The following is a 13549-nucleotide window of genomic DNA, read 5'->3' on the forward strand; positions in this document are numbered from 1 at the left end:
CACGGCCAAAAACCAACTGCCCCGTGCCCTCACTCTTTATAGAAAAATAGCGATAGGGAAACTACTAACTCAGAACAGTCAGGGGTATTAACACAAGGCCAAAGTTCTTGGCCCCATTGACCTTTCTCACAGCCTAGCTCTAGTACTGTTAGAAAAACTCCACCTCCAACTCAAACACACAGAGTCATGGTGAATGGCAGACCATAGTTCCAGTCACAAACAGAACAATGCTAAAGCCCACACCCGGAGATCCAAAAAACAGTAACACTCAAACGGTGCAGCGGTGTACTTATGATAAACAATCTGACGTGCTGTCTGTGTGTGTGTTTGTTGGCATACCCTAGGAAGAAATGCATACGAGTCTCATTGCAGTTGTTTTGTTCAGGGCTCCCTGCATTCCCAGCTCACACCACACAGAGTGTTGTTTCCCATGAATTATGACAGACACATTCTGAGCACATAGCTGCCTAAATACAGAGGGAGTAAAAGGGAGTAGAATTCCACTGTGCCAGTAGCACACTACTTATGCTTCCCTTACAGTTAGTTGTCCATAGTGAAACAGAAACATCCACAGATTTCCACTAAGATCCATTACTGTGCTAGTGTTGTTGTTCCCCTGTTGAATAACATACAGCCAGAAGTCTTGTAATGCTTTCATTAAAACATTTTTAAACAATCTTACCTTTTTACACAACAGCAATAGATCCTCTTATATGGGTAAACATCCTCGTTATAAAGTCCAGTCCAGGCAGCGAAACAAGCTCCACAGAACAGAGTGAGTCCTGCTCTGCTCTCTGTTCTGCTCTCTACAGGCAGGCAGCCAGCGCTACTAGAGACCAGATGACCGAGAATGTGAGAAGAGCTGAAGACAGAGCTTCCTATGTCTCCAGCAGTGAGATCACCACAATCACAGTCCAGGAAAGGAGAGAAACACATCCAGCTCCAGCCTCATCCAGCAGAACAGCCCGGAACAGAAAGACCTCCTCAGCATGGACATAGCATTGTGACATCCACGGGTTGAGTCAGTGAAGCGTGGTCACTGAACTGTAGCTGTAGTCGAGCCAACTCCTCTGTCTGCAGATAAATACACAGCCTCACAGTCAGTCGCAAACTATGTATCACACAGAACAGTTTCTCTATTCTACAGAAACACTTGGACCTATCAATCTATCCAAGTCTAACTCACTGTAATCCAGTAAAGTCTCCCCACTTAAACGATCTCTGGAAGTGACTACACTGAGACAGCACACAGGCCGTCAGTCCACACTGCTCTGAGCCTATGGACAGAGACACACAAACCCACTGATGTTGGCTTCTGCTGCTGCTGCAGTCAGCCAGCCCCCATCCCTATGCCATGCCACACCCCCCAGTGCCCAGCGTGTTTCAATTGGAGGGAGTCAGAGCTGGGCTCCTCCCACTGCTCTCAGCTTTCTTTCTGTTCCACTTAGAGAAGTGAGTGAGTGAGTGAGTACTACACTGAGACAGCACACAGGCCGTCAGTCCACACTGCTCTGAGCCTATGGACAGAGACACACAAACCCACTGATGTTGGCTTCTGCTGCTGCTGCAGTCAGCCAGCCCCCATCCCTATGCCATGCCACACCCCCCAGTGCCCAGCGTGTTTCAATTGGAGGGAGTCAGAGCTGGGCTCCTCCCACTGCTCTCAGCTTTCTTTCTGTTCCACTTAGAGAAGTGAGTGAGTGAGTGAGTGAGTGAGTGAGTGAGTGAGTGAGTGAGTGAGTGAGTGAGTGAGTGTGTGTGTAGGTGTAGGTGGGAGTGTTTCCTGCTCTATTGAAAGATCAATACTCTTAGTGACATGGACCATCTGTATCCATATTGGGTTACACTAGCAGGAGCTCTATTGTAGAAGATCGACTCATCACACACCCTAACATATTATCTATCACTAACAATCAATCACTTCACAGACTAGGCCAACGTAACTTACATTGCGCTACAATGGCTGGATCTTTCGTCCTGCCTTCCATCCACCAGACAGACAGAGTTCATGTCCTATCATTTTCTCAGAATACTAAGCTATTAAGGGAGTGATGAGGGCTTTCCTAACCAAGAACAGATCACATTACACTCCCTTCCCCTTACTGTTTGACACACACACACACGACAGACAGACAGAGAGACAGACAGACAGACCAGAGACACACACGATAGACACACACACACACACATACTGTATCTGCCTCTGAGGCAATCCTTTCAATCTGCTTTAAGACTCAATTTCCCACCAACCACCACCAGTARAGCAGGTAACCTAGCAGTTAAAACTTCTTATGGCTGCAATCCCGTTAACGGGATCGATATGACAACAGCCAGTGAATGTGCAGGGCGCCAAATTCAAACAACAGAAATCTCATAATTAAAATTCCTCAAGCATACAAGTATTTCACACCATTTTAAAGATGCACTTCTTGTCAATCCCACCACAGTGTCCGATTTCAAAAAGGCTTTACAGCGAAAGCACCACAAACGATTATGTTAGGTCACCGCAAAATCACATCAAATAACATAAATACTCATCATAAACTTTGATGAAAGATACATGTTTTATATAGAATTAAAGATACACTTGTTCTTAATGCAACCGCTGTGTCAGATTTCAAAAAGCTTTCCGGCAAAAGCACAATATTCAATAATCTGAGAACAGCATTCAGCCACAAAAGGAAGCCATACAGTTACCCGCCAAATTGTGCAGTCAACAAAACTCATAAATAGCATTATAAATCTTGACTTACCTTTGCTGATCTTCGTCGGAATGCACTCCCAGGACTCCCACAAGAAATGTTTGTTTGGTTCGGTAATGTCCATAATTTATGTCCAAATAGCTATTTTTGTTAGCGTGTTTGGTAAACAAATCCAAAGTCAGGAAGCGCGTTCACTAAAAGCAGACGAAATGTCAAAAAGTTCAGTAACAGTCAGTAGAAACATGTCAAACGATGTATTGAATCAATCTTTAGGATGTTTTTAACATAAATCTTCAATAACGTTCCAACCGAAGAATTCCATTGACTTCAGATGTGCGATGGAACAGAGCTCCCTCTCATGTGAACGTGCATGGTCAGAGCATGGTCAGCTCATGGTAGACCTGACTAATTCCTGTCTCCTTCGGCCCCACTTCACAGTAGAAGCATCAGACAAGGTTCTACAGACTGTTGACATCTAGTGGAAGCCGTAGGAAGCGCAAACTGATCCATATCCCACTGTGTATTCGATAGGTGATGAGTTGAAAATCGACCAACCTCAGATTTCCCACTTCCTGTTTGGATTTCTTCTCAGGTGTTTGCCTGCCATATGAGTTCTGTTATACTCACAGACATCATTCAAACAGTTTTAGAAACTTCAGAGTGTTTTCTATCCAATAGTAATAATAATATGCATATATTAGCAACTGGGACTGAGGAGCAGGCAGTTTACTCTGGGCACCTTTCATCCAAGCTACTCAATACTGCCCCTGCAGCCATAAGAATTAAGAGTGTTGGGCCAGTAACCGGAAAGGTCGCTGGCTTGAATCCCCGAGCCAGCAAGGCAGAAACATCTAAGTTGATTAAGGCAGCCCCCTGCACCTCTCTGATTCAGAGGGGTTAGGTTAAACGCGGAAGACACATTTCAGTTGAATGCATTCAGTTCCCTTTCCCAGTGTTTTGACTTACGATTGTGATTTAAGTGGATAATCATCTTTGGGATCATTCTAGATGTTTTCCCCACCCATTTGACTCATATCAATAAAAAAAGGAACACAATACTCTACTATACCAATACTCTACTATACACACTGCAATACTACACCCAATGTAAGGTGGGGGTATCATTTCAAGCATTTTAGATCTGCAAAACACACAAACTTCCCTGAGGAATACATCTGCAACAGTTGCCTAACGTTGGAGCTGTAAAAAACCTAGCAGTAACGCAATGTTGAGCTTAAAAGGTTACAGCAAGTAACTTTATTGATCCCAAATGGCACCTTGTATAGTCCACTACTTTTGACGAGAGCCCTATGGGCCCTGGTCAAAAGTAGTGCACTAAATAGGGAATAGGGCGCCATTTGGGCTGCATCCTCTGTCCACTGCAGTCAGTAAACAGCATGCTAGTGTTCCTGTGGATGACTGACCTTTGCCCAAATAATACCCAGCAGCATTCGCTCTCATGTTGGTTTTCTCAGATAGTTGCTAAGTAGAGGAATAAAAGGGGGTTTCCCCTGCTGCCAGAATCCTCTTTAATGAGCGAATGGATAAAGGCTTGCTCTGATTTTTTTATTTTATTAACTCGGCACATGCTTCAGCCCTCTTTCTTTCAGTGCAAAGCCCTCTGATGTACAAAGTCTCATTCACTAGGCTGTTGGAAAATACAGCATCTTTCACAACWCATACAGTGTATCGATGACAAATAACAAGCAGAGAGCAACTTATCTATAATGTCACATGCTGTGAAATGAATGACACACAGAGATCCTGTGACACAATGCTCCGACAACTGGTGGTCTAGAGTCGACTAGTATGTGGACACTAGTCATTGAAAAGTATCCCATGGTATCAAAAACACAGGAGCCAATCTAATGGAGCCCGTTACAAGCTATTCAATGGACTCAGCAATCCTCCTCCCCTCTAGAAAGAGGACTTTGTCCATGTCACAGAAACACACAGAGCAGGGCCTGGCTGCCCTCAGAGAGAGAACCAGTGTTTGCCAGCAGTCAGTCTAAGGATGCCTGCCCAGTCTGCAGAGGCTCAGTGGCTAGCTGATACTAACTGGTCAGTGGTCAGACAGACTGACATTCCCCTGTGGGGCCAGACAGCTGAGGACAGCTCTCCCTCAGTCTCATTCACACAGCCTGAAGCCTGCCAGGCTCCTAGTAAATAACATGGCCACCATCACTGTTGTAATGAAACAAACCGGTCATGATGCATTCCCTCTCTGGGACTGACTAACTGTCTGTGAAGACTGTAGAGGAATGCCACAGATGGACGAACACACACGCATGCACATGCACACACACACACATCATATCACGTGGCTGCAAAAACACTCCTCTGATTACAGATATACTGCCTTTTAATGGGATATATGGGATATTCAAGCCATTTTTTATGACAGTGGTTGAAAAGCCTGGGAAATAAAACAGCCTGTGCATGTTTTATGCATGCTATGTTCACAGACATTTAGAATCTCCTAAGCTGTGTTTCAGTAAACAGTTCGGTGAAGGGAAAGTCTTGTTTTTCCCTCTTGGCGTGCCTCAACAGGATAAAGTGATCCATCGAAGGAGTGACACACAGACCTCAGTAACCTGACCTGGAATATCAGCAAGCCCTGGAGACAAATCTCACAATGGTTCATAATCTGACACAATCAATAACACAATGTCTCAATCACACATACACATTTCCAGCTGAATCCAACATTATGACAGACGTCTGCTGTGATGAATAGGGCTTGGTTAGTTACAGGACATAGTTAGAACTTCACCAGGATGTAAACACTAATCATCAAAAGTTTCATGAAACATCCAAACATGATGACCATCCCACTGTGAGAATTACAGTTGACTGAAACACATGGCACTGCTTTGTTCGGGTCCCAGTCGTGCTGTGGAACAAGCTGTGTCCTGTCTCTGTCATGAGCAGGGCACTTTAGTCAGTTAGCTGCTGCCTCATTAGCACAGTGAAGTGAGCTGTCAGACACTTATCTTAGATAGCCATAACACTGTTCACTGTGAGAAACACATTTACCCTGCCTGCATCCCAATTCTCTGGGAAGTGTACACTTGTGCACGCCTCTGAACATATCTACAGTAAATAGCATCTGATACGCATAAGCATACGCTATAGAGAGTTTCCATCATATTTCTTCACATCAGTCATTTCCTTTTAATGGGAAGTGGGCAAGTGCACAAGAAGGATAAAGAATTGGGACACAGACCCTATTTGTACGCAGGATACTAACAACATTCAAAAGAATGTATATATCATCCAATCACACAATCCCTCAGCTGATTGGAGATAGTCAGCAAGAGGCAGTCTGGTTTGATCCCTCTGTACCTCCCCATGTTGCCCGACTGTATTCCAGGGCGTGTTCTCAGCATGCGCAAAACAGCTGGCAGGCGTATTCACAGTCATTTTCAACCTCTCCTTGTCCCAGTCTGTAATCCCCACATGTTTTAAGATGACCACCATCATTCCTGTTCCCAAGAACTCTAAGTTTTCATGCCACAATGACTACCACCCTGTAGCACTCACATCTGTAATCATGAAGTGCATTGAGAGGCTGATTATGGCACACATCAACTCTATCATCCCAGACACCCTTTACCCACTCCAAATTGTATACCGCCCCAACAGATCCATAGATTACGCAATCTCAATTGCTCTCCACACGGTCCTCGCCCACCTAGATAAGAGGAATACCTATATGGGAATACTGTTCATTGACTACAGCTCAGCGTTCAATACCATTGTCCCCTCCAAGCTCGTCACCAAGCTTAGGACTCTGGGTCTGAACACCTACCTCTGCAACTGGATCCTGGACTTCCTGACGGGCTGACCCCAGGTGGCGAGGGTAGGCAACATCACCTCCGCCACGCTAACCCTCAACACTGGGGCCCCACAGGGATATGTGCTTAGTCCCCTCCTGTACTCCCTATTCACCCACGACTGCGTGGCCACGCATGACTCCAACACCATTATAAAGTTTGCTGACAACACAGCGGTGGAAGGCCTGATCACCGGAGATGATGAGTCAGCCGACAGGGAGCTGGCAGTGTGGTGCCYGAGCAACAACCTCTCCCTCAACGTCAGCAAGACCACGGAGCTGATCGTGGACTACAGGAACCTGGGGGCTAGTACGCCACATCGACGGGGCCACAGTGGAGCAGGTTGAGAGCTTCAAGTTCCTTGGTGTGCAAATAACTAAAGACTTAAAATGGTCCAAACACACGTGCATAATCGTGAAGAAGGAGCAACAGCGCCTCTTCCCCCTCAGGAGGTTGAAAAAATTTGGCATGGGCCCCCAAATCTTCAAAAAGTTCTACAGCTGTACCATTGAGAGGATTTTGACTGGTGGCATCACTGCCTGGTATGGCAACTGCAGCGCCCTCGATCGCATGGCACTACAGAGGGTGGTGCAGACAGCCCAGTACATCACTGGGGCCGTACTCCCTGCCATCCAGGGCATCTATATCAGGTGGTGTGGTAAGAAGGCCCGGGGAAAAAAGACTCCAACCACCCAAGCCATAGACTATTCTTCCTGCTTCTGCACGGCAAGCGGTACCAGTGCATCAAGTCTGAAGCCAACAGGCTCTTGAATAGCTTCAATCCCCAAGCCATAAGGCTGATAAATAGCTAACAATAGCTACACAGACTATCTGAGTTAACCTTGTATCCTCATTGACATTTTTATTTTTGTCTCTATGCACACTCACAGAGCCCTACACACTCCCAGAGCCCTACACACTCACACACTCACTCCATCATCTGCCCACTCACACATAACATGCACATACATTTATACTGACTCTGCACACATAGACACCCACTCACATACAAGCTGCTGCTACTCTGTTTATCTTATATCTTGATGCCTAGTCACCTTACTCCTGTACATATCTACCTCCATCACTCCAGTATCCCTGCACATTGTAAATATGGTATTGGAACTAACCCTGTTTATAGTATGCTAACTTACTTATTGTGTTCTTCATATTTTTTGGGGAAAAATTATAGTATTACACTGTTAATGAATATTGCACTGTTGGGTTTTGAGTTTGAAAGAAAGGCATTTCAAAGTACTTGTGCATTAAAACTTGAAACGTGTTGTTATTGTTCAGAGGATCCCTTATCTGCTTACTGTAAGTTACTCAAGGTATAGACTGAGGGTGAAATCAGTGTCATTGACTCATTAAAGATACAAAGTGCAAACAGATGATGTATGGTAGCACCAACAACAAACTCAGAATCCTGGTTCACTTCGGACAGATCAGACAGAGCTTCCTTCCTACTTGAGGTAGTTAAAAATACAATTCTAAGAGGTCAGAGTTCGTTTGGAACATTTTGATACGCATGACCAACATAAGACAGTTCTTCGGATTGAGTCAGAGACCAGACAGTAGCCATCAATTCTCCTCCCATCTGTTGAAATGATCAGAGCTACCTGACATCCTCCTCACCGATCCAGGATATGAACATTTYTAACCACATCAAGTTTTATGTTGGAAAGATACCCAGACCTGGATGTCTCAGACCTCAGTCAGCAGAATATTATATTCTTTGAGGAGGACGTGTGCTTTATAGTAGGTCAGCCCACCCATCTGCTTTACCTCTGACCAAAGGAGTTATACAGAAAGTACCAATATGACAGAAAACATTTCCTATAAATTATCTTATGAAGAGAACAGTGAGGGCGAGACACAGGTATAGGAAGCACAGCATGTCCATATTGAATGATAGAGGCCTATCGTCAATTTGGGGGAACTTACACAAGATCAGGAGTCCTATCCAACATAAATCACCTGCAGCCCATATAGGCCTAAGTTCAGATGGTTAACAAAAGACTAAAACTTTGATCAAAAGTGATGTGCCATGGGAAATCAATTCTTATTATGAACATTACAAAACAAATCCCATTGGTTTGCTTGATTTGGAAACCCCATCAATATTTAGAGTACAATAACTCACACACTGTGAGCAACTGCCCCCCTCACAATGACATTGACAGGCAAGCAAATACTGCAGTTGTTGTCAGTGAAAACAGCAACCATGGAGCGAGGAGCAGCAGGACTGATAGACAGACAGCTACAGATAACTAGAAACATCAAAGCAAATGTGGGGTATTCTTTGCATGTCTGTAGCAACACTGTAGCAATCATTCATACCGATCAAGCATCATTGCAACATGGCAAGTCACATTGCTTCAACTTTTGTAACACTCCCAGACATTTGGAACAACAGTGTCTGTGAGACGTCTGCTTGGAATGTTGGTGACAAAATACTAAGGTTTTTCAATATGATTCACAGTGGAATGCCACCTGGGCTCTATGTTAGCATGTCACAATCAGACATTCATCTATTTAGGCCTAGCCTTGTGGGAAACCATTCTGGCTCACAGTCTGATAGTTTCACTCTTGCCCCAAGGGCAATTCCTTTAAAATGTATACCAAACAAAAACTATTGATTTAAAAGTTTAAACCACACAACTCTATGCATATGAAGGATTACTTTTAACGATTTCCACAGAAAATGTTACAAAAGCACATTTACAGGAAGAATTGTGCAGATACAAAGTCTGGTAACAGAACAAAACTGAGGGAGATTTCACCGTAATTCTGTTACCAAACTTTGCATCTGCACAGTTTTCCAGTAAAAAAAATGTTTAACTGTGTAAATTGTTCAAATGAGTCATTGTGCATAGAGTTGTTTGTTAAACTTTGAATGGTTTTTGTTTGGCATACAGTCTCAGCGTAATTCCGTTACAATGGAATTGCCCCTGAACTAAGCCTGTTCTGTTTAGTTACTTCATAGTTCGGGATCAGAGTAGGAACCGGCTTAGTTTGTATGTGAGACTGACATTGTTTCTGAGTATGGTGATGTAGTGTGTCCCTCTAAGCGGAATGCCTGTTCACACTTTCTCTGCCCTATTAACAAATAGGAGAGTTTAATGATTCAAAGTATAGCACTGTAACACACTTGCCAACAATGGAAGATTATTCAAAACATTTCCAATCTGCCTGCTCCTCACGCCTACTCAAAGACACAGAGCATAAGACAGTGAAGAAAGAGAGCGATGAAGCACCTTTTATGCAATAGGGACACTTCCCAGCTACACTGTTGGGTGTAAAGTCCTACAAAACAGTCGGTAGTGCCTCTATCTCTGGGGTGTATGTTTGTGTATGCAGTGTGGGTGCTGACAACCTCGTCTGGGGGGTTAGGGGAGCAGAGAGGGGAGAGAGCTGGGTTCACTGAGGCAGTCCTCTGGTCTGGAGGGTTTAAGTTGGGGGGAGCTGACTGATAGGCTGCGCCTCTGCCTGAGAATGAATAACACCAGATCACACCATTGTCCAGCCCCACTGAAGCACAAAGACAGAGAATGGGAAGTTCAAACAGCTACACTGGGCCATTGTTGAGCCTCACCGGACCGACAGGGCTGGGCTCAATGGGTGGGGCAATGCAGGCTATAGTGGCCTCTGGGATAGTCCCATCCATTTCATACTAGTCCTACAAAGAAACTAAATGGTGGCTGATGCAACCAAGCTGTTGCTCCTCCTATCTGCCTGATTTTACTGTGGGTGGTGGAAGGGGTGTGTTGCTACCAACCTTGTGGTATTACGCAATGTCTGTCTCCACCACATGCAAATATGCAAGTCTTGAACAGACACACAATCAGAGAGTGAAACACAAACACTAAAGTCCAGCAGAGAGCATACAGTACTCTGGTAAATCATTCTCCACAGCAGTTCACAGGCAAAGGCAGAAGCTGAGCGAGCACTGAAGGAAAAACAACTGGCTTGGTTTCACTGAGTGAGATAGCTCATCTATCCTCATCAATATCTTGACATAGCAACAAAACTATTCTAACAACAGTACATCATAACTTCATTATGAGAAAAAGTAGAGCCAACCAGAACTGTGCCAAATGGTATAGGTAGCTCCTCTACACATTTAGTGGAATAGCTACAATGTTTCTCTTTTGCAAGGCTTTCCCAATTGCCATAGAGTTAGATCAAGACTGGAACGTTTTATGAACAACTAGCCTAGTTAGAGTAGAATGCCCTACCTCCTTTCTCTCCAACCGTCTATCCCTTCTGTACACCCCCTCTACGGCTACATCTTTAGATGTCACCGTGGTAGAGCAGATGTCAGTCATTCATTCTCATTTATTACTGATATTATATTCATATGTTTTCAATGGTATTAATTACTCCATTACTCAGTCCCGCTTTATTTGAAGTGCATCTTATGAAGGCTTCATAAAGCCATACATAGATGCTTCACAAATCATCTATAAGCGTATATCATGTTCTATAAAGATTCATAATGTGGCATAACTGTGTGACATAACCATCAGTTTATTTCTTCACATTTCTTCATCTTTTATAGAGAATGAAATACAGTTACAGATTATTATTTGTGATCCATGTATGCAGTGCTTATGAAGTATATATGAATGCTTTATGAAGCCTTTATAAGATCTACTTCAAATAAAGCGGGAAAAATTACTCTTTACCAATACATCATGGTGTCATTGTGCATGACTAAGTCTGGGACTGGAGTTGCTGTGAGCAGAGCTTTAGATGAATTTGAGGGCGGTGTGAACATCACAGAGGAATACTAACATCCCTCTCAGGGGTCCTCCTCGCTTGGTATCGGTTCCTCGAGTGGAAATAAGTCCCGGTATCAAGTCTTGGCACAGCTCTGACATTCCCTTACGTTGAGATAGCTCCTACAGTACATACTGTACGGTACTGTATCAGCATGACCTCACTGGTTTTAATTGAAGACTTCTCCTCCCACACATACACAAGGGGGGGGGGGGGGGGATTCCCAGACAGGGGAATGCAGAGAGGTCAGTAGTACTGTAGGAACCTGTGATTCAGGGCTGGTGGACCATGGGGAATGTCTGCCTGGGGGCACAGTGCAGGCAGCCAGACAACAACCCATCTGAACTGAATGGTCTGCTGCTGGGAAGTAACATCTGCCCAGTGCCCGGCGTGTTAGATATTAGAGGTGTTACTAATTAAAAAGGATGAAACTCCAGCGCTGTACACAGACACACACAAATACACACACCACACAGGGGGGGGGGGGGGGGGGGGGGGTCTGGTCTGGATGATTAACAGCACTGTAATATTCTAAGTGAATGTGAGACTGACTCAGGCATGGGATTTGCGTCAGCCCTTCAAAAAGCCCATCATATTTCGGAAATGAGAACAGGTTAGCACTTTGCTACTCGGGATGTTCTCATTAGCATGACTTGGGCTTGATCAGAGGCCTCCAGGCAGCATGCTATTATGCATGTCTAACATCACGGCAGTCATTGCAGTGCAGGGAGGTAACCAAGACATTACCCATCTTCTGCATCATTACACACAGCAATTAGGGATAGATGCGTGCAGAGTGCAGACGGTTCAGCAAACATTGATGTTATCATTCTTTTAAATGCCTCACCTGATGCCAGGAGGAGAGGGGCACAACTGGTACATGTACATGAGTTGTAATGTCCTCTATGCCCTTTTCTAATTGATTAAAAACAACTCATTGGGGCTTAACTGGTTTAATGACTTGGATAAGTCTGATTGCTGGAGAATCTAATAGTATTAAATGACTAATCTGAGAATGGGTATGTCTTACATCTTTAGCCAGCCAAGTCTAGCTATAGGTCTCAAACCTCTAGTATTAGTATAATGCCTATGAAGAAGTAAGTTCCTGTAGCAGACTGAAGAAGTAGCCTAGCAGACAAAACAAAACAATTCAGAAAAGCACCAGGTGACTGATGCCAGTATAAAGCACCTGTCTCAGACTCCACCCATGAGTTCCAGGTGTGGTCCACCAATCTAAAAAATACCAAAACATCTGAAATGATGTATGCCCCCAACATGAAACCTCTTCATGAATAGGTATCACTGCTATTCTGACCCCCAGGGAAGAGTAGAATTGAATAGAAATAGAATACAAACCGTAGACKGTTTACCAACACCACTACATCATAAAGAGAAACTTGTTTGCTTGTTGATAGTAAAACTTAATCACTTTCTCCCCTGAGAGTCTTGGCAGACATAGTGGCATAGCTTCTAACTGAGGTTCAAGGGAGATTACATTGAATGGCAAAGAAGCCTACTGTTGCCACAGTAGAGTAATACACATGTTGTGAATGCAGTCAAGCAACACTGATGTAGCCTACACACATATCCATCTCGAATTGTTTCCATCATTCATACCATAATTAGCCTACACAGTAGACCTAATTAGGCTATACTGCACATAAAATTACTACAGATCAAAGCGTATTCAAAAAGCAGGTCGAATCTCAATGTAACTTGAATACTATGGCGGTTTGCAATGCATGCACACCAGTTCTATGGATAGAACACAGGTTCTTTCGCCACATAGCCCTCATAAATACACTAACTGAGACAAAAGACACACGAAACTCGCAAACGCAACCGCGTCAAGACATTCTTCACATACCAAGGTGATCAAATCACCTTTACTGTGCAAAATGTTGTAGACAATATGTGTCGGCGGCGGTTCACAGAGATCTTTAATTTGCTATTGTATTGACATGTTATCCCTTCGTCCCACCCATACAGCCTATCCTCAGTCATCGGGTCTCATCCGTGTCGCCATAAATCATTTCAAATAATTTATCTGGAATATATTCCACTGTGGAAAAAAATACACCACTTGTCATCATGTTAGTTATCTAATATCGTTTTAGCTCACCTCGTAAACAAATCCATCATCGAAGCAGTTCGACGCTTTATGCTTGTGTATTCCCCTTTAACACAATAGTCATTGGGCTGCTGTAGGTGAGATCATCACTTTTGCGCTCA

At 44.0% G+C, this 13549-nt stretch overlaps 1 protein-coding gene across 4 annotated transcripts in view; it reads right to left on the reverse strand.

Annotated features, from left to right (window-relative positions):
- daam1a (dishevelled associated activator of morphogenesis 1a) overlaps window positions 1-13549 on the reverse strand; it is an 84370-nt gene extending 70821 nt beyond the window's left edge. For 2 of the 4 annotated variants that reach the window (XM_070443417.1, XM_023986880.2), the window contains exon 1: window positions 683-1311. The gene's annotated coding sequence lies outside the window, so the exon portion shown is untranslated. Of the gene's footprint in view, window positions 1-682; window positions 1312-13439 lie in introns of those variants that run through there. The other 2 variants (XM_070443415.1, XM_070443416.1) reach the window with 2 other exon arrangements.

This window comes from Salvelinus sp. IW2-2015, linkage group LG4q.2 (assembly GCF_002910315.2).
Source record: "Salvelinus sp. IW2-2015 linkage group LG4q.2, ASM291031v2, whole genome shotgun sequence".
NCBI lineage: Eukaryota > Metazoa > Chordata > Actinopteri > Salmoniformes > Salmonidae > Salvelinus > Salvelinus sp. IW2-2015.